Consider the following 24,649-nt stretch of genomic DNA (forward strand, 5'->3'; position numbering starts at 1 on the left):
AAGGCAAATGCACCTACTTCTCATTCACTCTCCTCCCTTTTTCACTACTTTTTTTCCCATGAAATACATGCAAATCCCAACATGCACTAAGTTTTCCTCCAGGCACGATACACTTGTGTGGTTATTCAGGTAAGAAGTGGGTTGAACAGAGATATGAGGTGCTCCCTGCTGAAGGATCTTGGAAAAGAGTGCTCTATTTACTGCTGTTGTTTTAAAGCCATCCGCTCACCCCTGAAAGCATTTGTAGTTAGTACAGGGATATCTGTCATTCTAATTATACAAAATACACATTTCCTTCTTAATTTACTTCGTCTTCTCACAGCACAGCCAGGATTTCTGACTCTACCTACTGGCAAAAAATGTCTAGAAATTAAGTGTAAGCATTTTATCAAAATGAAGAGCGGCTTAAGAAGTAATTCAAGTAGAGCAAGAACTTGCTGTTATCAATTAATGCTCACAAGAAATCACAAATTCTGGTCACACAGGACACTTACCAGTTTGGGAGGAGTAAATGAATGTGTGTGGTCTGTGCTTGGCTACAAATCCTTCCAGGTCTCCACTGCCAGCTGTACACTCTCACTTTTAAAGGTGTTTTGTGTGAAGGATGTTGAAAATGATGGGTTTAGACAATATTAAAAATGGAAGGATTAGAGGGTGAGTGCGCAGCTGGGGTGTAGGGACAAGGAAAGGGGGATGTGGGTGGTTCAGGTGGGATGCAGAGACAAGGAAAGGGGGATGTGGGTGGTTTGGCTGGGATGAAGAGATAAGAAAAGGGCATGTGGGTGCTTCAGGTGGGATGTAGAGAAAAGGAAAGGGGGATGTGGGTGGTTCAGGTGGGATTTAGAGACGAGGTGAGGCTGTGCCGTTATGGACAGGAAGATTTCAAGGTCACTCCCAGTTTTCCCTCTGGTGGTTTTTGCCTCTCAGTTTGCTCGTTGGGATATTATGGATGCCGGCGTTGGTCAATTAGAATAATTATAACTTGAAATATTTTGTTCCAGTAGGATTAATGCCACAGCTGGAATAACTTTAATAAAGTTCCCTGACCATGGATTATTTAATGTGCAGCATAAACACTACTCTTCTTGCCTTTCCTTCTGTCTTTAGGGATGCCAGGATTTCCTGCTCCAGGTCAGTGAGCTGGAGCACTGGTGAAAGGAAAAGGTTGGTTGTAGCAGTTTATATTAAACTGTTACCATGTGGGAAGAGTCCCCTCTTGGAACACAAGACCATCCGTTCTCTCAGAAGTTTTACAGTAGGAAAAGTATTTCCTACCTTCTCTGGTAGGGAAATACTTCCAGATCAGTACTTTTAGTAGCTGGAAGTACAAAGATGCTGCCAGTTATGTTGATGGTGTCAGTGCTTAACACCATGGAGCTGGCACAGCGATTCCTGCCCATTTTCCCACTTTCACACATGGTTTTTTTTAACCTGGCATTATGTCAGTGCCCAACTTTTTTAATCGATAGAATCAGCACCAGGGAAGACAAGAGTCAGGCTTTTACACTGATGCTTTAGGCTATTGGACGGAGTTTGTCTTCCAGATTTTTATGGGCTGATGAGAAAATGAAGAAGCTCCTCCCAGCTGCTTGTTGCCATCCTCCTTCCCAAGTCTGCTGCTGACTGAGCTCCATCAGCTGATCTGCTTGGAGGCTCTTTAAACTCTTAAAACTAATCCAAGAGTGCTGGGAATAAAGTGAGTTAGGGAGTGGTTCTCTCAGCAGCTGAACTGGCAGATCTTGGAAGCTGGTAACACAGGGAAGAGCAGGGAGGTGGAAAACCATGGAGAACGGGCCAGTAGGTTTCTTTTTTTTTAATAAAGTTTGCTGTTGTTATATCTGTTCAGGAAAACAAAAACAGTGGGACTATTTCTCCTTGGTTTATATTCCTGTTGCTTCCTTTATATTGATACAGACATGCAGCCAGTTGAGCTGATTTATCTGTTCATCATTCCCATCAACACTCAGCTTTCACTTGGGCCCATTTTCTCATCAATTTAGTGGCTGGCTGTGCCAATTCCAGAGCTGGATCTTAAGAAGAAGAAAAGGTGAGTGTTCAGTGGGAGCCCACGCTGATGTCAGGCTAAAGTGACTGGAATTACATTCCTGGTAATGGTTGCTTTGGCTTTCTGTGTGGAAAGAGGTTTTAAAATTCTGCCATGGAGTTAAATTACAATAAAGGCACCCTCAGCAGATGCTTGTTGATGGTGATCACAGGACTCTTACTGTGTGGTTGGACTGAAAATGTTACAACTTGTGGCTTCTGGCAAGGGGTAAATGTTTGCAAAATATGGCCTGAGTTTCTTAAAAAAAAAGGCATCCAGTAATTAAAAAATAAATTAAATGTTCATGTCATTGAGGATACTGCAATCCTGACCACTAATTTTACAAGAAGCATTTTACAGAAATGCAATGTGATAACTAAAACTTCTCTGCGCTCCTGAAAATTCCAGGCAATGGCCCCTGGAAGCAAATTCAGGAACGCTGAATTGATCCCTCCATGTGAATGGAAAGAATGCTGCTTTGTAGGGAAATGCATGGAGGAATTTTGTAATCATATTGTGGAATGCTTGGGCAGGTACCTACAGCACCCCCTGGAAACAGCAGGTCATTCATATCTCACCTGTCACACGGATTACGTTGCAGTTTGGAAGATTATTCCTAGCCTAGGAGATCATTCCAACTTCAGTTTTCCTGAAAAATAAGACAGACTTCATTTTACCTGCACCTCACCTTTGATAAGCCCCTGCTGCATGAAGCCTTTAGTCAAGGGCTTATACTTGCTTTTTGCTTCATTCCTGATTATCTTGTTGGGGGTTTTTTGGTTTTTTTTTTGTATTGACAGCTATTACTTATATGGAAAGAGACGGGAGAGGTGATGTCATGAGAATTTCTGCTGAAGGTTTTTTAAATAGGGTTTTTTTGAGATTAGGGCCTCAGCACGCGCAGATTTTAGCAAATTATTTTTGAATGGCAGAGTTTTTCCCTGTCAGGGAACTGGTCTGCTACGTAATTTTAAGTTTAAAGCAGCATTCATATGAATCTTTATGGAAAAATGGAAACTATTACTGTTTGTATGATATTTGCCTTATTTGGGTACATACACTGCTGTATTTATGATGGGTATTGGGTTTTACACTTTTTATATAAATAGTATTAAATGTGCTCAAAAGCAAACCAAAAAAATCCGATTCTGCAGAAAATTACAGGCAGTGTCTGTGGATGTAATAGCAATAATATACCAGACTTTTTAATATAGCTGGTTTGGCTCTTGTGTATCCTGCTCTTTATTCTTAACACTGTAATCAAGTGTAATTACAGGTGTAGACATTTTAATTAAAGGTGAATGAGTTTTAATTAAAGGTGAAAAAAGTAAAATTGGACCAACATTAACAATGTCTCTGTGACCTAAGCTGAAGAGTGTCACAGTATATACCTAGGAAAATACTTATTTTTACAAAATTTTCCTATCAAATCTATGAAGTGCCTCTCTGCAAAAATCTGTGCTTTAAGGAACAAAGCACTGTGGTATTGCTGCAGTTGTGAGACAGCGAAAAAATCTGTTTACCACTGAGATTTGCAAGTTTTATCTAGTGCATTATCAGTAGATAGCAGTTACCAGCTTCTCTGCTAAGGTTACTCACAGAAGTTATGAAGTCACTACACGTGTAAGTACTGTGGGCATTCTCGGGGTTGTGGCCCAGTTGCAGATTTCGTGTGTTTCGTGCAGGTTTCTGCATTTCATGCAGATTTCAGTGCTCCATAAAATGTCACTTCTTTCTTGTGTTTTAAGAGCAAGGTTGGTGGAGAAGTCGTGAATTTTGGGGCGAAAGACCCCGGAACGCTGACAGCACATGTCCATTTTCACAGTTACCACTAAAGGATTCTCATGTTTGAAGAACAGGCATAGCTGGCATCAGTTCCAAAGGACTTTGGAGAAGTTTTTTTGCAGTTGGGAGAATTTTGATGCAAGTGAAATACTTGATATTTATCTGCCTTTCTTTCCCCCTTTCCTAACTTTACTTCAGCGTTCTTTAGATTTGACTCATAACTGGGTGGTTTTGCTCACTCTGAACACTGTGTCCCACTATCTTTGCAAGCAACACGTGATTATTACAGTAGCAACCACGAAAATGTAAACCACTGGAAAAGATTGCCCAGAGAGGGTGTGGAGTCTCCCTCACTGGAGATATTCCAGAGCTATCTGGACACAATCCTGTGCCATGTGCTCTGGGATGGCCCTGCTGGGGCAGGGAGGCTGGACCAGATGACCCACTGTGGTCCCTTCCAGCCTGACCCATCCTGTGATTCTGGGATATTTGCATAAAATTTGCTACCTTGAATTCAAATCTTCTTTCTTTTTGAGGGGACTGAAACGATCTTTTTGACAAAGATGCAACTTCTCTTGTGTTTTAAGAGCGTATATGAAAAGTTTTAATATACCCGTTTTAAAGATAAATAAATGAACTTGGTAGTTCATAGCCAGGTCCAGAGTGTTTATTGTTCGTCTGAAGAAAGACAACAGAATATCTGATGTTTCCTTGGTCAGCTGCAAATGTTTGGGATTTTTTCTTTACTGGAACAAAAATCGGACATTTGCAACAAGCTCTTTATATAAGTTTAATGTCCAAATGTGGCTAAGATTGGCTTCAGCTAAAAATGGGTTTTATCTTGACCACTTTTTGGTGTCCTGTGTTCAATAAAATCATTTTTCCATTCTGTTTTGACTATGTGCTATTTCTGTATCAAGTAAACCAGGACAATAGCAGTTGATATCCTTTTTTTTTTCAACAATATTGATATAAATAGTGATGCCTATATATTTTTTTTTCTGCATCTGGAAGGTGTTCATTCCTAATGAAAAGTGGCTTCGTGTTGATATGACATTAGGGGGAAGCACTTTCTGTCACTCTTGGCCTCAGAACCTCAGCTGTTATTTATGGCTACTGAGCATTACCTTTGCACCCACAAGTGTGATGACATTTTCTTACCATCTCCTTTGGTCTAACTGTTGAGCAAGATAGTTCTTAGAAAAAGAAACAGGTGCAGGAGAAATTTTTTTTATCTGCTCTACAGTAATTTTTTCATGTTGTATGAGTTTTTCTGTTTCACTTCAGCGATATAATTGAAAACAAAATATTGGTGAAGAAGAAAGAACTGAATTGAGACACTGAGAAGCTGTAAAACTAAACAAATTTTCAAATATCATATGATGTAGGTTTAATAATGGCTAACTATGAATCAAAACAACAGCTTTGTTTTTCAGAGGCCTTTGATCCTTTTTTTCCTTACGTCAATCTAAGCCTTTCAAAGGTTCATGGGTTATCATCCTTAAATCCCATTTCTCTATTACCCATGATTTTTTCATATTAAAATTGTGACAAAATTAATGATGTAAACTATCTTTTTGAGGTTAAGAACAGACACTAATGAGGACGAAAATATAATTCCACGCAAGGGAATGTCAGACTGGTGGTGCTTTTACACAGACATTGTCTCCCTCACGTGCATCACATCCTTGAACTGGAATCAGTGTGATATTTAAGTAAATATATTGCAGTGGTGGAGTGAAATTACTTTTGTTTTCTGGTGGTGGTTATAGTCCAGGCTCTGCTTTGCTAACCTTCACCTTACTAGGTCTAAATTCACTTCCAGTTTCCTACTAACATTTCAGCTTGGAGATTGTTTTGCCATTGCACATATAAAAGGTGAGTTCCTCCTCATCTGTGCGTTATTCCTGGAGAGAATGACTAGAAATATCCTTTTGGCTCTGACTTCAGCATATCTGCATTCACATAATGCTTTGACACCTCGCATTTCATTAATTATTCCTTACATCAAACAAGGAATGACATAAAAATCTGAGAGTGAATTTTATAGAGAGTGTTCTGTTGTTTCGTCAGTCTGTGAGAAACTCTATCTCTGTAAATAAAGGCTTTTATTTACTAGTGGATTACACATGTAGTACCCCATTCTTTTCCTTTTAAAGCTGTAAACCTAAATATATAATATTAAGCATTAGTTATGACAACTTTTGGATTATTTGCATAGTTTGATTGCAAACTGTTGTTACAAACAAATCTTACTGCCCTTATGTCTCGTATCTTACAGGAATCATATTTCTTACAGCAGTTACTGTTGTTACTAATGCTCTTTAATACATACCAATATCAGTCTTTACTCACATACTGCCATGATTGGTCTGTTTATTTTAAAAATGGAGAGATTCAGAAAAAGTTCAAAGCCCTCAGAATTTTACTTTGCTGCATCTATCAGTGAGCACAGTCTTTTCCTGAAAAACATGCTTAAAAATCACTTAATTGATTTCATGTTCCATTTTTCATTTATGTAAGTGGGCAGTTTTGGCTGATGGAACCCTGGACTCCCTAGCATTCTGCTAAATATTTTCACACATGTTTTTTCAAGTTCAAACTATGTCGTGAATTTTATTAATTAAAAGAATGTTTCCCAACCTAGTAGGCAGGCTCCACCAGACCCAGAAGGTGGGGTAGGGCACACTGTGAAAGAGGAGAATTTTGAGGGCAGGGAAAACTGCTTACCTTTCCCACCCTCCTGCAAATATGTTCCCACAGTTATGAATATAATTCTCTTTGAAAATCACCCATAGATCTTCCCCCGACACTCGTGGTACCTCTTGCTGTGTCGGATTCAGTTTCCCCCAAAGGTAAAGCTTCCAACTCAGGCAACAGCCCCAAAAACTTCCCTCCTATTTACATGTAAAGAGTATTCAAGAAAGTTCCGGTGAAATGCTCAAAGTTTTGGTGCCAACAAATTAAAATGGGTTTAAGCCCCATATGATTACTCTGATTAAGAAGTGAAGTGGTTCTCGATCTGTCTGGCTCAATATTTTAGTTGATTCACCTTATTATGCCTATATGTTTCCATATACACAAGACCTTTGGATTTCTCAGATCCTGTTTCAAGCCCTTCAGAGGAAATAAGGGCTTGTCTCCCTTAGGGAGCTGTTGTGAAATACATTGGAATACAAATTTAAAATGCAGGGTTTGCCTGGATTAACTCCTTGTGTGAGCGCTCTGTTCTGCACACACAGAATGCCTGGCAGCTTAGTTTAATCCACTCTGCTAAGATTAGGATGATTAAAACCAGATAATCCAAAATAAATGTGGTTTTTTTTTTCATTTATATGTTTTTCTTAAAAAAAAAAAAAAAAAAAAAAAGACTGCTGTTTACATTTTAATTAGCTGTACATTGTCAGCATGGCAACATCAGCCCAAGGAGTTTCAGTTGTTTCCCATTTCCCTTCCCCAGTGTCTGGTTTGGTTGAGAGCCAGATCAGCTCCTTGTCCCAAATTCAGGGTGTGGCCTTACAAAATTTGTGCCAGCACAGCAGAGAGGTTAAGGGTTAAATTATTGGGAGCTGAGGGGAACACTGAATTTGGACTGATGCAGTTGATGCAGTCGAATGACACCTTGTGTCACCTGAAGAAAATGCAATATGAGTCTACTTTCACTCTCAGGTGTGGATTTTTTGTGGAGTGAGGCAGAGGCTAGTTAAGGTTTAGTCCCCCATGTCACATAAGTACTGACTCCTGCAGTGCTGCATCCTGACACTTGATTCAGCTCAGTCACTGTGCAGCCTTCCCATTTCTGTTGGAATTACCTGCACTGCCCTCATGGCCTTCCCGTGAATAGGAGCAGGGAGAAGTGGAGAGAGAGGAGAAGGTAAAAATGTGCCAAAGAAATAAATCAGCAGAAGCACATTAACAGGCACATCCCTGCCACAAAGAATGGGGACTGCTCACCCAGTTAGCCTAGACAGATTTTTCAGCCATGAGAGGGTAGGTGAAAATCCAGGGCCTGGTTTGTGTTGTGGATACTGCAGAATGTTCTACATTTTTGTAGTTGATGTAATTGTGTCTGTGTTGGAGTGAGTTAATTAAATGTTACTGCAATATTTACCGGTGTCTGTTGGGTTTCTAAAAACACTTAATTCTATGTTCATGTCAGTTGATTACCTGCCAGAACTGTCTTGTCTTCTCCATGCTTCTATTTTGGTTTAAGGTTACCCTCAGTAACCCAGCGTGGTTTTATAAGCATGTTGCTCTTCATGTATGATATTGAGGAATAAGCTGATACAAATCAGAAGAAACTTGTTTATTGCCACTGGAAAGGTAGTTCATATGAAAAAAAAAATCTATTTTAAAAAGTATTTCACTGTAGTGTTTCTTACAAAATTCACTTAGTGCTACATTTAACATAGCAACTTGTGAGAGATCTTCAGAGTTTTTTTTTAATTTATCTAATATAATTGCAAAAGCATTTCTATTTTATAGCACCACTATTTAAATAGAATAGTTCCTATCATCCATCGGCAACTCTCAACTTAGACTAATTGGGAGCTGAATGCCCTCAATTCCCAATTAGTCCAAGCTGAGAAGTGCCAGTACTAAACAAGGTTGGGTTTCCTCATGAGTCTGCTTGTGGTTTATAGTTCATATACCATCCAAACAGACTTTTCACTTGCATTCTATCAGGCAGGATCACGGCTGTCTCCCTCCTAACAGTATTTCAAGGTGAGCTTACTGTTCTTTCCGTTCCCCTGATCCCTTCAAATCAAGGGAAGAGCACACCTTTTGCCGTCCTAGTTTTTCCCAGCTCTGTGGTAAGAAAGAGCATTTTTAATGCATTCTCTATGTTGGTGGCTACCTCTTGTGTTAAAATTATTGCCATGGCTTCAAAGCTGATGTCCTGCCCTTGGCTGTATTGGAGAAGCCACATTCCATTGACAGTCTTTCATAGCAGATGCCTTGGTTGCTTGAGTAAGGGCTAAACTATGGGCTGTATTTGCTGTGCCTGCAGTTCAGCTTCAGACCCACTGAGTGTAGGAGCAGAACCTCTCCAGAAGAAAAGCCTTTCTGCTGAAGAAAAATGGGGCGATTTGCGGGACTCTGGCCCTGGAACAGATCATTCTGTGCTTGTTTTAAACAAATCAGTTTGGCTTTGTTTTGTAAAACGTGTCAATAATGTCCAGATCCGATTGGAACCCTCTTGGTGAACCCCCCCAGATATGTGTCTCTTCAATTTATGGGTTAAAGTTGCTTTTTGGGTTAGCTGTTAATGACAAAATCCCATCAGTGGATGCAAGGCAACATAAATTTGTTCATTTTCCCTCTTGAGATTAGCTGACAGCTGGACTATTTTTTGACTGGGGAACTCACTCCAGGGGCCTGATAGTGTAGAATCTCTAGTCTTTAGAGGAACAAAATTCACACATCATTGTGACCATAGCTTTAGAAAATAAAGCCCATTAGGACAGGTGAAGGGACTCCATCAGTTATAACAAGAGAGGTGCAAGTTACAAATTAGGAAATCCATTTTAATAGGGTATTTTAAAATACTGTGGCCTGTTGAGATTATAGAGGCTATCTATCACTGGGGAACTCAGAAGACCCTTTCCTGAGACCAAAGTGTACTTGATCCTGCCTCAGCACAAAAAAATAGGTCCTGAATTTTACAGGATCTGTTGTAGTCTGTGTTCTTGACATTCGGAGTGGTGGCATCCATTTTAAAGTGACATGTAAATCATGGTGTCCAGGCATGAAAGACAATTTTCCATTCACACACACCTCACAACCTAACAGGCCAGTGAGGTCTCATCTCTGTGTGGGTCTCATCTCTGTGTGGAAGCAGCTTGTCGTGGCACTGAGACAATGGATAGAAGGTGATCAGCCTTTTCCAGGGACCCTCAGTAAATAATTGGGTTGAATTCATGAGTGTACATCAAGAGTGGGCTGCTCTGCAAGGGGCAAACTGGGAGAGAAGGGTCACAGTTGGGCAGGGACATCACTGACAGGGTGCAGTCTCCTCACAGGGCCTGAGAAAGAAGAACAGAGCAGGTCTGGTGGTGCTACCCAGAGCCAACCACAGCCCAGTGACCACCAGCCAAGTCCACTGTGACAACACAGGTCTGAGGTCAAGCCAGGAAGTCCAGATGGAAAGTCAGGGATTCAGTCTGTTGTCCTGTATGTCACATTTTGAATCTGGGGTTAAACAGAGATGGAAATCTTCACGTTGCACTAGAAGGAGGATCAGTCCTCCAGCTTCTGACTGAGACATGCTTGGCCTTTTTTTTATGGTCCCTCCATCAGAAGTGTCCTGTACTCTGCAGAGGTGACAGAGACACTGATGATCCTGTTTCCTCACTGTAGGTAGGGTGAGGTTTTAGGATTTCCTGTGTCTTTTAATAAGGAGTTTAGAGTTCTGTCCCTTTACTATGTTAATCTGCAGCTCAGAACTCTGCACCAGGAATACCAGCCTGTATTCTACCCATTGCAGTGGATGTGGGTTGTCATCAAGGCTTTCACACTCTTGTTCTACTTGCAGAAATGTCCTGATGAATAGCAGAAATGGAACATATGAAGCACCTACTTGGTTAAATGAACTAAGCAAATACTCTTTGTTAAATGAATTTTGTGTATTAATTTCTGAGACCAAAAGATACCCAACGAGTCACTGAGTTTGATTCACTTGATTATTCTTATCATCAGGAACATTTTATCTTTCCCCACCTCTTGCTCTTGAATTTGAATTTACTCCTCTTGATTCTTTAGAGTCTTTGATTGGGTCTAGGCTATCTTTCACCTTTCTAAAAAGGTAGCCTTCTGCATAGCTTTTACCTTTGTAAGGTAGATAAGACACACTTGTGGCTGCTTTTTTTGCATGAGAGAATAGGATACTTCTTTACATCTATCTGAAGTTTTTTCCTAAAAGTAGTTTTGTAGCTCTATTTACACCTAAACATAAAACTACTTGGGATTTTGCCCTTGTCATGTGTCAACTGTCAGAGCTTTCTACTTCTGCTGTTAAAGCTTGCACTGTGTCCTCAGCACCAGAGGGTTCCTGAGCTCAAGAGATCTGAGGACAGAGCTTTTTATATGCAAAGATGGTTTGGTGGATCGCTGATTGCTTGTGGTTAACCACCACGTGAATGTAAATGTGAAGACAGAAAGTGTGAAGATAAAAACAAAAAAGGAGATCAGCAGGCAGAGTTCTTGGAGATGTGCAGTTGTCATGTACTCACTACCCCACTATCCTGGTTCTCCAGAGACTCGGAAGATGTAGAGGGGACCACATCAATGTCTGTATACATATATATAAAGTAATATATTAACAGTAAGACATAACTATGTAATAATCTTTTCTCTTTCTACATAAGAAAGAGGACAGTACTCGTGCAGCTTTTTTTTATTGTTTGTTTGGCTTAGATTTCTTAGGCATATTTCAAGGAAGGTGTAGGCTATGGGAGTACTTAAGAACCCACACTCAAGAAAAGGTTGTATCATCTCCTATTTGTGGAGGGATGTTCTCCAATAACATCAAGATTTTTGATCATGCAAGGAGACAAGTTTCAGAAGACACTAAGTGGGTGTGCTCTTATTTCTGTTTATATTTCTAAAATTCAAGGTGCTTTTTGATAACATGTGTGTGTGATTTAATAAATATTACTATTTTTCATGTCAGTCAATTGCATGAAAGCAGGGTTTGCTCCAGGAAGGGCACTGTTTTCATGAAGCACAGAAGTTTTCTTGGTTTTGCGTGCTTGGTGAACTGGAGCAATGAAAGTGAACAACAGAACACCTTTAGGTCTCTGTTTCAGTGTGACATTCCACTGATGCTGGGGAACTGCCCACAGATGGGAAGGACTGTTGATTATTGAAGAAACAGCCTCTCCGGGAGCCACAATTGGATTAAAAAAATCTCTGCAAGTAAACCCAATGAGCATTTAACTACTTTCAAGTCAAAAAGCAATTTTTTTTCCTTTCCAGTAAGTGTTTTCTTCACCAGAACGCTCCCTACCTCAACCAACTCTGTGTTGATGTGCTAAAAAGGAAGGGAGAGGTGGTGTTTTTGTTCTGGTTCTAAGTGCTTGGAACATATTTAAGATTTGTGGACGTTCTGGTGATGGAAAGTAGGTGCACTAATTGACAGAAGATCTCAAATTTCAAGCTGTTGGTGTTTTGAACAGATTGTTGTTCTGTTTAGGATAAAATTGACTTACTGATTTCAACAACTGATTTCATCAAGCCTAAATTAAATTGGTAATGAAAAAGCATACTGAAACTGTCTCAGTGCTGTATTAGTTTATTAATGCAACTGACAGCTATAGGTTATTAATTAATAAATCTTCATAAGTTATTTGCATTGCCACTGAGTCGTTTCCATTTAAATTCAGAAAAAATATTTACTTGTCAGAACTGTCAGAAATGAGAGGCTGCTATGAGATCACATAAGGAAACATGGCAAGTCAGAGTTCTTTAAAATAAAACATACTTTTTTCAAGGTCACCTTGCACAGAACAGGTTGGATAAACTGCAGACTTCAGATGTTCAGCCTGGAGAAGGCTCCAGGGAGACCTTAGAGACCTTTCCAGTGCCTAAAGGGGCTCCAAGAGAGCTGGAGAGGAATTTAAGACAAGGGTCTGGAGTGGTAGGTCAAGGAGAACTGACCTTAAGATGAAGGAGGGCAGGTTTAGATCAGCTAATAGGAAGAAATATTCCCTGTGAGAGTGGCAAGGCCCTGGCACAGGTTGTCCAGAGGGTCTGTGGATTCCCTATTCCTGGAAGTGTTCAAGGCCAGATTGGATGAAGCTCAGAACGTTCTGGTCTAAAGAAAGTTTTCCTGCCTTTCCTGAGGCAGGAATGAGATGAACTTTAAGGTCCCTTCCAACCCAAACCATTCTGTGATTCTATGGTTAAGAAAATCAGTATATGAAACTAGGGCAACTGTGTTACAAATGCTGGAAGGTCAGGACTTTATTACCTGGAAATTCCACTCTTTGTGCCTTCAAATCAGAAAGTTTGAGGGACTTTTCTGCTTTGCAGTAGCTCCCATGCAGATCTGTTTACTTGCTTCCACGACTCCGGGCTTGTTCAGAGCCAAAGGTGTGTTTTAGCTTGGGCTGCAGCTCTGCTCACCTTGCAGTGCATAATCAGCCTCACTCAAACAGTGCAGTCCTTCCCTGACCTAACCACAATCTCCCTCAGGTCCCCAGAGGTTCCCGCAACAGCTATGACTTGCTGGGAAAGAATCCTGCAGCATCTAAGCACGAGGAAACCTGTGATATTGCTGTCGGACACACAGGAAATGCAGAGAGGCGGGTGGGTCTCTGCTTTGGGAATAGGAATGTTCGAGCCATGGAGCCAGACCTGGGAACATTTAGGTTGTATAAACACACAAGCAGCTTTGTGCAGACTTGCTCAGTGGGGGTAGATTCTGCTTTCTAGTTGCATTCTTAAGGAAACACGATTTTTCACTGACTGCAAGTCAACACACGGATGCTGAGCAACTCTGCATTTCATTAGATGCTTGCTGTGAGCTCCCAGCTCTGACCATGCTTGTATTTAAATGGTTTTATAGTTGACGTGCCACCGGCTAAAATATCTCAATTTTCATATTTTATGCTAGAAAATAGAGAATTGCTTTTGTTTTGTGATTAGTTTTGTTTTATTCCTTTCTCTCAAGGTGAAAAGAAATCAGAAATAAATCCAAATCAAGGGGGTTTTTAATTTTATTAACTAACGAAGCTGTTTAAATACGCTGTTGGGTTTGTTTCTTTTTTTTTTTTTTTTTTTTTTTTTTTTTTTTAACTAAAGCATAACACAGGTTAAGGCAGATTTGATATATTAAATAAAGCCCATGGCTAACTGAACTATTTCCTTCTGGTCACTCTGGCTGCACTTAAAACCCTGTGAACTGTAAAGTGTGCCTGGCTGTCCTTGTCCCCTGATAATTCTGCCTGTGTTCTGCTTGCATAGCCAGGGAAAATCACAAGGTGGCTGGACCAGGAGCAAGGATTACATGAACCTGTGTCGTGGCCCAGCAAGCCACAGTGAACCAGCTGCCCTGTGAACTTGGCTGAGGGAGCTGGGAGACATCTCGGGGTCCAAATGCTCAGGCACAACCCAAATCCCTTCAGATATTAAAGCCAGTTACATCCCTACCTCATCATTCAGCTTTCTTTAAAAGTCCTGGCAGCACACGTCTGCATGTTGGTGCAGACTGCCAGTGCAGACATGACACTCTCCTACTCCTACCCCAGTGCATTGTGTAACAGCTCTCTGATAAACATTGAAACTCCCTTTTAAAGAGCCTGCTTACCTACAAGTATTGACGCTGAAATAAGCTGTGATGTGAATGCAAATGCTGAAGATATTCTGAAATCGCTCCCTACACGCGGACTTATTTCCACGCTAACAAATTGTTGGATGCTCCCATTTCGAGAGACTGACGAGATTCACTGATGCAGTTCTGCAGATTAAATTATGCCAGACTAGTTTTCCACATGAATTTAGGGAGTTAAAAAAAAAAAATAAAAAAAAATTCCTGGTCTAGGACAAACTACAAGGAAAAGTGCCTGTGCAAGGAGTGATTCCAGAATAGTTACAGTGCGTTATATTTGCTTCCTTTTCTTTGAGAAAACATTAGCACTTCAACTGCATGTTTTTCCCTGGACATTTATAAAACACTGGGCTGATTATGAAAATAATGCATGGCATCAAATTCAAACAAAACAGATTTTGCCTAAATTCAAACCTTCTTCATGGAGACTCTTCCTGCTGCAGGAATTCATCCGGTTGCTGATTCATCCGCACAGAGCAGCATTTGTTCAGCATTAAGTTGTTACAGCCCTTCCTGCCCGTCTGCCAGAGGTTCTCCCAGCTCCAGAGTTGCCAGAGAGCAAACCTGTGTCTCAGCCACTGCAGCTCAAAGTCTGGCAGCTGAGCAAGCACCGAGCATGGCTTTGCCCCAGGCAAATAGATCCGAATGTGAAACGGGGAGGTGGAGGGCAGACACTCTTTCTGCCATTTTTTTTTAAGAGTGGTAATACTTTAAAAGTAGATTTGCCAGTGCTCATCTGTCAGAAGGCCTCCAGACAACATCCACCTTTTAGAAACCCTCCCAAAGTGCCACGGGCAAAACAACAATCATCCTTTTTGGGAGGGCCCAGAGAATGAAACACGATCCTCTAGGTCTGTTTCACTTACCATCTATTTTCTGGAAGTAATCTGAAATGCTCTATTTGACCATTATGTCACAACACCCTTTATTGCATCTGCATTCCATTCTGATCTTGTTCTTTCTCTGTATATTTTAATTCCCAACTGTATTAAAATATGATAATTTTAATATGATATTTTAATTTTTTTTTGTCGTATGTGAGAGCAGACAATATAGAACTGAAAGCAGGTTTTTTTTCTCTATTATCCCTTCCAGTTAACCATGTTACATGTGCCCTTTGTGATATGGTGGGCACAAGGCCTCTTCACTGAAAGCACACATCCATTCCTGACAGCATCAAGAACATCCTTTCCATTGTCCCCTCTGTGACAGCAGGTGAGAAACCTTAAGGCTCATGGCATTGTGATGTGGTGGACCAAGTTGCATATATAAGCACTGGCAAATTATGTTTAAACTTGCCTGAGAAGATGAGAGGCTTGGCCTTTGGATGCTCAAATGGGATAAAATATTTAAGCACTTTTGAGTTCGCTTTGTGGGTGGACAGAAGGAAATAATCGGAATTTCTAGACCAGAGAGGATGAAGTGACTGCTTGACAGTGGACAAGAATCTTCTCTACGTGAACATAAAAAAAGGGTGATAATTGTGGAAAAATTACCCAGATGTGGATGTGTGGGAAGAAAGAGGGAATGGAAAATGAAATCCAGAGCACATCAAAGAGATGTCTGCACTATCCCCTTCTCACAGGTGGAAAAACTGAGGTAGAGAAGCAATTCACACATATTCCGCTTTCACTTGTTATTGTCAGAGCCAAAAATTTCTACCTCCCAGTCCTAAACATTAACCACAAGGCTACTCCTCTGTACTATTATATCTGTTATTTGTTTTGCCTTGTTTTCAGTTTTAAGAGCGCCTCTGATCTGCATAAACATGTCGAAACACACAGTGATTCAGGTGCCTACAGCTGTGATGTTGAAGGATGTGGTTTTATTTCACGGACCTCTCTGACTTTGGAGACAGCACTGCAAGAGAGTGCATGTGGGGAGTATATTAAATAGCAGGGTAAAACATATTTCTATAAATGAGACCAAAGTTTCAAATTTGCATGTATTTAGTTTCACGTCAATCAAGGAAATGTTCTATTTTTTTGCACCAAATCAAGTATTTGTTTGCACACATAGCTGGGGCTCTTGTAATCATTATGCAAATGCCTGATTCCCCCTCACCTATAGGTCTGGAGTGCTTACTTCAGGTACATGCAGTTGCATACTCAGTCTTAAACCATGGCCAACTCCCTCCCCCTCCCTTTTTTTTCTTTTTTTTTTCTTAAAGAAATAAACCACATGCCAATTCTAATCTCAACAGCAAAACATTGCAGGGATTAAAACCCCATGACACTTTTCTCCTCATGTTCATACTCCAACCTTAGAACCAATATGTTACTTGAAAATAGAAAAACTTTTAGTTGGGTGAGTGTGGTCACACATTAAAGTTCATTTTGAGTAGCTATAATTTATGGATGCTTGTTGCCTGTTTCTTCAGCTTTTCGAGCTGCAATCACTGCTGTGTTGTAAAATGAATATATTTTAGTGGGAGCTGTGTGTCACACTGCTCTTGGAGATATCTCCAGCACTGATGGCCAATGCAGAGGATTTCCATTGGGGTTCCTCAATCAGACAAGTTCTAACAACCTCAAATAGGAAACGTTTCAGGAAGCTGACTTCAAAAAGGTTTTCAGCTATTTAGTGTGGTTTTCCCTTTTTCAACAAAGGATTAATTTTTGTCATATATACTTGCAAGCCTTCCATGACTCTAACAGTCATTTTTCCCAAGAATAATGGCATTCTGAAATATAAATACCACATCTTTCAGAAACATTTATCCTGGAGTTATTCGTTGACCCGACATCTTCGAAAAGTTCATAATCTCAGCAATCATTCTCATTCCAGGTGTGTTACCAGTTGATTCTTGTACAGACCATAAAGTATTTTTTCTAAAACATTTTGTTTAAGAGATGCAAATATTTAATTAAAAGCTCTCTTAAGTTTGATTGCATTTTAGGCATTCTGAGTGTGAAACAATTTACTACTAAAGTTTCACTATCATGACGGAAAACTTAGTCTAAAGATGGGTAAACCAAGGAAATAAAAAGGTCTTTTTGCTTTTATTGCTTTTTCCACTGTGAAAATCTTGTAGCCTTGACTGTTGGAAGACATTTTTTAACCCTGGAAGTTTGTATCCACCCAAAGAGAGTATGTAAATATAGGAACAGCTTCCGTAGTATAAACAAGACAGGACATTTTGAGACAAAAGAATCCAACAAATTAAATATTATTGTAAATAGGTAGCTCTTATTTTCTGTTATGTGATGTGTATTTGATAAAAACTACTTACTGGAACCCTCATGCAAGTGTTCCTTCACACAGAGTGTCTTTTGTTTGAGTGCCACATAGTATACAGCAATCTAATTCAACTTTTAATCGCTGACACTATCAGTTTTGGCAATCTAATTTAGATATTATTCTTATTTTCTGCTGTAAATGCTATGCTTGTAACTTATATTTTCATTATTTTCAATTGTATTCCCTTAGATATAAAGATGACAGTGAAGGTCATCAGAGTTTGGATGTACCTGCTGTGGGTTGGGGTCAGGATCCCCAGCTGGTAACAAGTAAGTCTTGACCAAGTCAAAATAGTTTTGGAAAAGAAGAGGGGACACTTGAATGAGCTTCAGCCACAGTCACCAGCTACTGGAGAAAATGTTCTGGTGGAAACAGGGACTTCTCTGCCAGAGCCAGTCTGGGCTGAACTTCAGGCTGTTTTGGAACCTGTTGTACTTCCACTGAAGTTGATGGAGCAACACCAACCAACACGATGGAAAACCCCAGTAGGAATGGATCTGGGCTTGGGAATTCAGAGATATTTCTAGAAAAACAGGTTCTATTGGATTTTTACTGTGAATAAATCAATTTATTTTTTTTACTCTCCAGAAGAGGTTTACTTTTTTAAACAAAATATGTCTTCAAGTTTTCACTTTTATCCTTGTCAAATCTTTTTACAACACTGTGTTTTCTCAGCTTTCTTGTGAAATTATTCTGATATGCTTAGAGAATATATGCAAGAAAAACACGACATTGTGCACATAAAGTACTTTAATTTATAGCCATTTATATTCCTATATATGATGTTTCATTTTGGAGAAGAAACTTTTAAGTTCTGTATATTCACATAGCACATTTATTTATTTCCAAAATATAGCCCATGGGAAAAGTGTTCAGCCGATGCACAAGACAAACAGTTTGAACTGGTAGGTAAAACATCCCATTTTTATTAGTCCACCACGTTATTTATTAGACATTAGATAACAGGTAGTGAGATGTATATGAGGAAATTACAATTTTGGCAAGTTTCTTAGCTTTACTTAGTGACTTTCAAATTATTTCAAGAGTTATTAGGGAGTCTTTCTTCTAGAGTTGACTTTTAAGTTACGGTCTATCTTTAAATGAATAAATTTAAATTAAAAAAGAAGGTTGTGTCTAAATAAAACAGTTAAAGATGCTCACAGAGCTGACTTCAGGATTTATATACCACTTATACACATGTGCTCACCGCTGCTTCAGCCTCACAACCTACTGCAGGTTGTCTGTCGTCTTTAGCAACCCTGGCCAGAGAGAGCAAAGGAATTTAAAAGCCCTGTCTCAAATACAGTCAGATTAAAAGAGTAAAAATCCCCTTCCACCGTGTTGCTGCCTCGAAAGCTCCTGCTTTGCAGGCGGCTGAGACCTTTGTGCCCGGGTTTTAATCGTATTAAATATGCTGGGCCCTAAGTCGTGGCGATTCAGGTGATGTTTCAAGGGCAGTTGAGCCATTCGAGCAGTGGGGGCAGCCAGACAGATGTGGGTGGCAGCCTGATTTTAATCTGCCTTTCGTGCAGGAACCAGAGAGCCAGCATTTTTAATACTTTACAGCGCAGGGAAGACTGACTCACGTTTCTCTGGGCAATGAATAGGTACCACTATAGCCTCTGGGATTTCCCCTGCTAAATATCAAAGGCCTGCAACAAACAACCGAGGTGTTAATGCTTCCCAAAGAAAGAGTCCTTTATAATGGAAAGTATTAGTCAACCAGAACACAGAGGAGTCCTTCCCAGATCTTTTACAATAGCTTACCAGAAGTCTCTAATCCAATATCCAACCATTTACACCCCATGCCTGCCCGATTGGGAGGCTGCTGCCTCCAGTGCAAGCTGCATCGCAGGTACCAAGGTTAATTTGCACCAAGGCCATTCAGGGTTTCACATGACAGATTTAGACACGGCATCATAGATTTGTATTCGAGCCGTGGGACTGCACTAGCTGGGCAAGAACATGACCCGCAAGTCCCAAATTCCCACAGCTTCGTGTGAGCCTGTTAAATAGATTTTGGAAGGCAAAATCAGCTGCAGGGGCAGACCCAATGGGATGAGAACTTATTAATGGAGACCTATTTTTGAAAATCATATTTTAAAATAATTTCCCTCACTTGTCCTGCTTAATGACACGCTAGAGTTTTATCCTGCTATTGCTTAGGTACCTGCTTCACTTTATTACTATTATTCACAGAGTTTGCATTCGCACAAGGGCTTTGCAAAGTGAAAAAGTTACATCTTTCTTTTTTGTCATTAATCTATTTTAGAATTTGCAGTCTTGTATATAGTTTATACACAGAGGCTTTGCTAACACATCTACAAGGCAAGAGTAGTTAGAAATTACGATTTTTAAGGGTTTTTTCCCAGTGTTTTTAAGATTTTGTGTTAAGACTTTTAATTAACGTTAAGATTGTTAACACTCCAAGATGCTGGTTTGCACGTACGAAGCAAAACAAAACATCCATGTGAAAGCATTTTGGTGAAAAGAGGCTTTTTTTTTTTCTTCTTTTTTTCTGACGTTGATATACCAAATTTTAATTTTTTTTTTCAGGCCGGCTATTTGTACTACAGTAACTGCGTGTAAATCTGTTTGGGTTTGAAAACTAGAATTTTGTTTCTGCTTAATTTTCGAAGTGATTCTCAAGCTGTTTCCCCATACACACAGCAAGGGCTGTTGAATGTGATCCCAAAGAAGAGGCTGCACTGGGGACTGAACGATCTGAGTGTGATCCCATAAAAGAAGCTGCACTGGGTACTGAACGCTCTGACTCACCTGCCACCCTGTCCCACGACACGGTGTGACATGTGTCGGGCAAAAATCTTTGCCCGACACATACATTTATCCGGTACCTCCTGGGAGAAAGCGGCTCCACGGGAGACAGGGCGTTATTTGCCAGGATTTGTGGGATCCAGCCTGAAAAACAACTTCTCCCCGCGCACAGCAGGTATGAGGCGGCCGTGAGTCATGAGGGACTCGTTCTCATGGAGCCAGATCATCAGATAAAGGACCTGGCGCGGGTCCACCGGGCGCTGTAAAAGCAGCGCGATGGCTGGAGCGCGGCTCTGGCACGGGATCTCTGCGGATTTCGGGGCGACCAGATAGCCCTTGGCTCTGCGGAGGCAGGAGGAGACAGCCCTGCCACGCTGACAAAGAGCATCCCCCTTGATAATGACCCCGGAGATGGTGCCCTGCAGCACAGCCAACAGCAGAGGGGGAAAAAAAAAATAAAATGTACCTGAAAAATGACCGGCGCCTGCCAAGAAGCAGAGCAAGATCCAGCTTGAGGAAATCATGCAGAACACCTTCTCTGTCCTCCGAGAATGAGAATTTAAAACTAGGCATTCTTTTCCTCAGTACCACAAAAACAACCGTGTTTAGTCGTTTGCTGCTAACGCGAATGTGATTAATCTTTGAGGGTTTTTTTTTTTAATTGGTATTTTTTTTTCACTTTGTGCGGGCTCTCTACCATCACAAGCAGAGCTGATAACAAGATATATGTAAAATTTTGGTTGTTTAATACTTCTCAATCAGGTTCCTGAATGCAGGGCTTTTTTTATCATCCTTATAGAGGAAGAGTGTTAGCAAATGTAGTTCATTAGTTTCTAAGATAGCAGAAGTGTCTCTGGGGAAAAAAAAAACCTCAAAGCTGGATCACTGAGCAGTGCTATTATTTTGCACAGGCTTTAAAGTTTAGTGTCTGGGAGAGGAGTGGTTGCCTTGATATGATTTTTAGCATATAATTCCATGAAATAAGACATGTTAAAAGCAATCTGCAAAGCCTCCCTAAAGCCCCAAACCAGTAATTTTCTTACTAGATCACAACAAGTACAGAGTATGTTCTGTTACTGTCTACAGTAAGGAGCTTATGTGATCTCCATCAAATGATGATGTGCCTCAGTTCTCTGCCTCTAAAGAAGAGCTCTCAGATTTACAAGGAAGCCACAAGATTTTTATTAACTTGTGTTCTCGTTTGTTCAGCTATTATAGTCACAAAAACTAAAAGGACTTCGCTAAAGGCACAAGCATGGTCCCCCAACCTGCCTTTTAATTAATGGCTTAACTTTTGTATGTCCAAATCAATCCATAATAGAACTGACTCTTGGGGTACTGAGCAGGCAAAGCTGCCATTACTCTAAGCTTTGAACTAGCAAAAACTCATCCCTGTGCCTGGCTGCCTGGAGGACATTCCAACTGGAATGCCATTGACCAGTAGGATTATCTACACTGCTTTAAAACTTTTCTTCAGCGGACATGGTGGTTTAAGATTTCCCACCCTCTTCCTACCACTCATTCCCATCCCCACACCAAACTCCTCAGTTGCCTGTGAGGGTGTGCTTTAAATGACATCAGCAAGGAACTCCAGCATCTCCTACAATGTGCAATTGTGCCCCTTTCATCACCTTCTTCCGAGGTAGTTTCCTTCCAGCCTACAACCCTCCCTTGCTGTCGACATTCAGGAGCACCTGGTAAGCCAGGCCAGCTTTCTGGGCTGCCTGAAAAATCCACCGAGGGAGTGGTTTTTTTTCTTTAAGTGAGATCACTGAGCTGATTCAGTTACTGTTCAACCACGTGAATGCAAGGGCAACCTCAGGAACACAGGCATGACACAAGAAGGGGATGGCAGCCTCCCTCAGAGGCAGGGTGGCAGTGGGCAAATAGACGGATTTTTGTTTAATAGGTTTGGAGAATTGCAACCTGCAAATCAATGCTCTTTCATTTCAGCTTTAAGGCTATTACCTAGTTGCCAGCTGCTGCTCACAAAAAATAGGTGCAAAATAATTTAGCTCTAACATACAGGACAAAGGTGCCCTCTGACCTCTTGAAGCACCAGGTTGGTTGAGTTCATACGTGTCAAGCAACCCTTTAGAAGGATTTCAGTCTAAAAAGAAAAGGCTGAAACATTGGACTAAATCCTGTTCTCTGAAAGGACTGAGAAATACTGCAAGACAATGAAACAGAGTGAGAAGAGGGTTTCTTTGTGATGCTTCTGCTAACATACATGCACAGGAGAGAAGGATTTTATACAAGGCTGGCTACCTTGCCACAAAAAGCTAAATTAGGTTGGTTTCATATGATTTGTTCTCAATAAACCTAGTACTGACTGTTGTTTGTCAGCCTGGCTAACTATTAGCATTTTATTTATTTATTTATTTATTTATTTATTTATTTATTTATTTATTTATTGTCAAGGACTTCTGAGCGCTCTGGAATTCACTTGCTACCTTTCTTTTCTACCTCTGGAAGACAAGCTCTTCTGGTGACCTTTTCCAGCCTTCTTACACTTCATCAACTAAAAGCTCAGAGCCTAGACAGCCAGTTCTCTAAGCATCCTAACTATGAATTTTGTTTAAGACTAGCCCTTTTGAAAGCATTTAAATAACTGAAATTCTCTCAGATGAACTCTTTCCACATTCTATCATGAATTCTGACTCCTTTCTTGCTGTGGTTTGTTGAAATAATTCTCAAATCACAGTGCAGGTAGAAGGTATACAATCTACTTTTTGATTAAACTTAAGTGCCAACCAAGTGCAAGTGGGGTTTCATCTAGTTCAGTTTTACAACTTTTGCCATCTTCCCAATGAAACAAGAGTTTGAATAACAATGTTCATTAGAGAAATAAAGTCTCTGGTGTGCTATTTGTAACTGAGTCATGCACACCTTCAGAAGTGTCCAAGGCCCTGGTTCTCCAAATCAGTTTAAGTAGAGTTCTTTGAGAGCATGGCACTCTCTCCAGGCTGATCCAGTGAGACCTGTAGCCCCAAATAAAATCAAGGAACAAGTCAGGGTGATAGCCAGAAGAATGAGGCCGTATAGAAGTGACCTATGGACTTGTCTCTCCACACAGCTGTTTTGTATTCCTGATTTATTTATACATTGATGTTCTCATTCACAGTAAGCCATTGTTTAGTTTAATCCATAGTAAATTAAGCAAGAAGAAGCCCATGTGGAATAAAGCCCTGAGAACAGACTTGATGTCCCGTGTCTTTTGAAAGTAATTAAATGTCTCTGTAGATTCTTTTTTAAATGGAGCTTTGCAAAGAACTGCTATTATCCTGGCTTTAAAACACATTGTCCTCTATCTATTGCCTAACCTGCCAGATTAAATGACACACACTCCCTGCCTAGAACAATCACCTCGAGTCTGATATTCAGTGTAACAAACAAACACGAGCTTTATTAGCCTTTAGACCTGTGATAGGTGTGAAGGTCATGATGCAGATGGGAATAGCCTCTTTACCTCTGTGTTACATACCAAAAGTTGCAGGCTCCTTCCTTCCAACTGCAGCATCTTAGTGACACAATGAGACCCTGTGCCCATTGGTCTGAGTCGTGGCTGAACATGAGCCCAGGTGTGCCCAGGTGAGCAAGAAGGCCAGTGGCATCCTGGCCTGTATCAAAACTAGTGTGGCCAGCAGGACCAGGGAAGTGATCTGTCTCCCTGTACTCAGCACTGGTGATGTCATACCTCAAGTGCTGTGCCCAGTTCTGGGTGCCTCAATTCAGGAAAGACACTGAGGTGCTGGAGCAGGTCCAGAAAAGAGCAAAGGAGATGGGGAATGGTCTGGAGAGTCAGTCCTATAATGAGCAGCTGAGGGAGCTGGAGTTGCCTTATCCTGGGCAAAAAGATACTCAGGGGAGAGCTGATCACTCTCTACAACTACTTGAAAGGAGGTTGTAGCCAAGTGGGAGTTGGGCTCTTCTCCCAGGCAACAAGTGACAGGACAAGAAAAAAATGGCCTCAAGCTGCACCAGGGGATGTTCAGGTTGGACATCAGAAAGAATTTCTTCAGGGAAAGGGTGGTCAGGCATTGGCAGGGGCTGCCCAGGGAGGTGGTGGAGTGCCCATCCCTGGAGGTGTTCAAGGATGTAGCACTCAGTGCTCTGGGCTGGGTGACAAGGTGGAGAATGGTCACAGGTTGGACTCATGATTTTGGAGGTTATTCTCCAGCCTAACTGATTCTATGAGTCCAGTGGTACCTGCAATTAGATCAACAAAAGGATCCAGGCACTGCAATCTGCCACTGGGATCATCAAAGCTTCTAATCCCAGGGGCAACTAAAACCCAGAGACGTGTCAGTTCTCAGCACTAGTTTCCCAGAAGCCTAAAAGCTGTTGCTCCAGAGCTTGCCTGGAGAGATACCAGCCTTGGCCACGCAGTGAAGGCTCCCGGAGTCCTGCAGAGCCGAGTGGGATGCACAGGGGAAGGGATGGAGGGACGGGGTTCCCCGAGCAAGGGAAGAAGA

General features: G+C 40.9%; 1 pseudogene; it reads left to right on the forward strand.

The window, feature by feature from the left end:
• Nucleotides 1-1,119: 1,119 nt before the first annotated feature.
• Nucleotides 1,120-17,961, forward strand: LOC135409723 (histone H4 transcription factor-like; annotated as a pseudogene).
• Nucleotides 17,962-24,649: the final 6,688 nt, after the last annotated feature.

The sequence above is a fragment of the Pseudopipra pipra genome, chromosome 2 (assembly GCF_036250125.1).
Source record: "Pseudopipra pipra isolate bDixPip1 chromosome 2, bDixPip1.hap1, whole genome shotgun sequence".
In the NCBI taxonomy this organism is placed as follows: domain Eukaryota; kingdom Metazoa; phylum Chordata; class Aves; order Passeriformes; family Pipridae; genus Pseudopipra; species Pseudopipra pipra.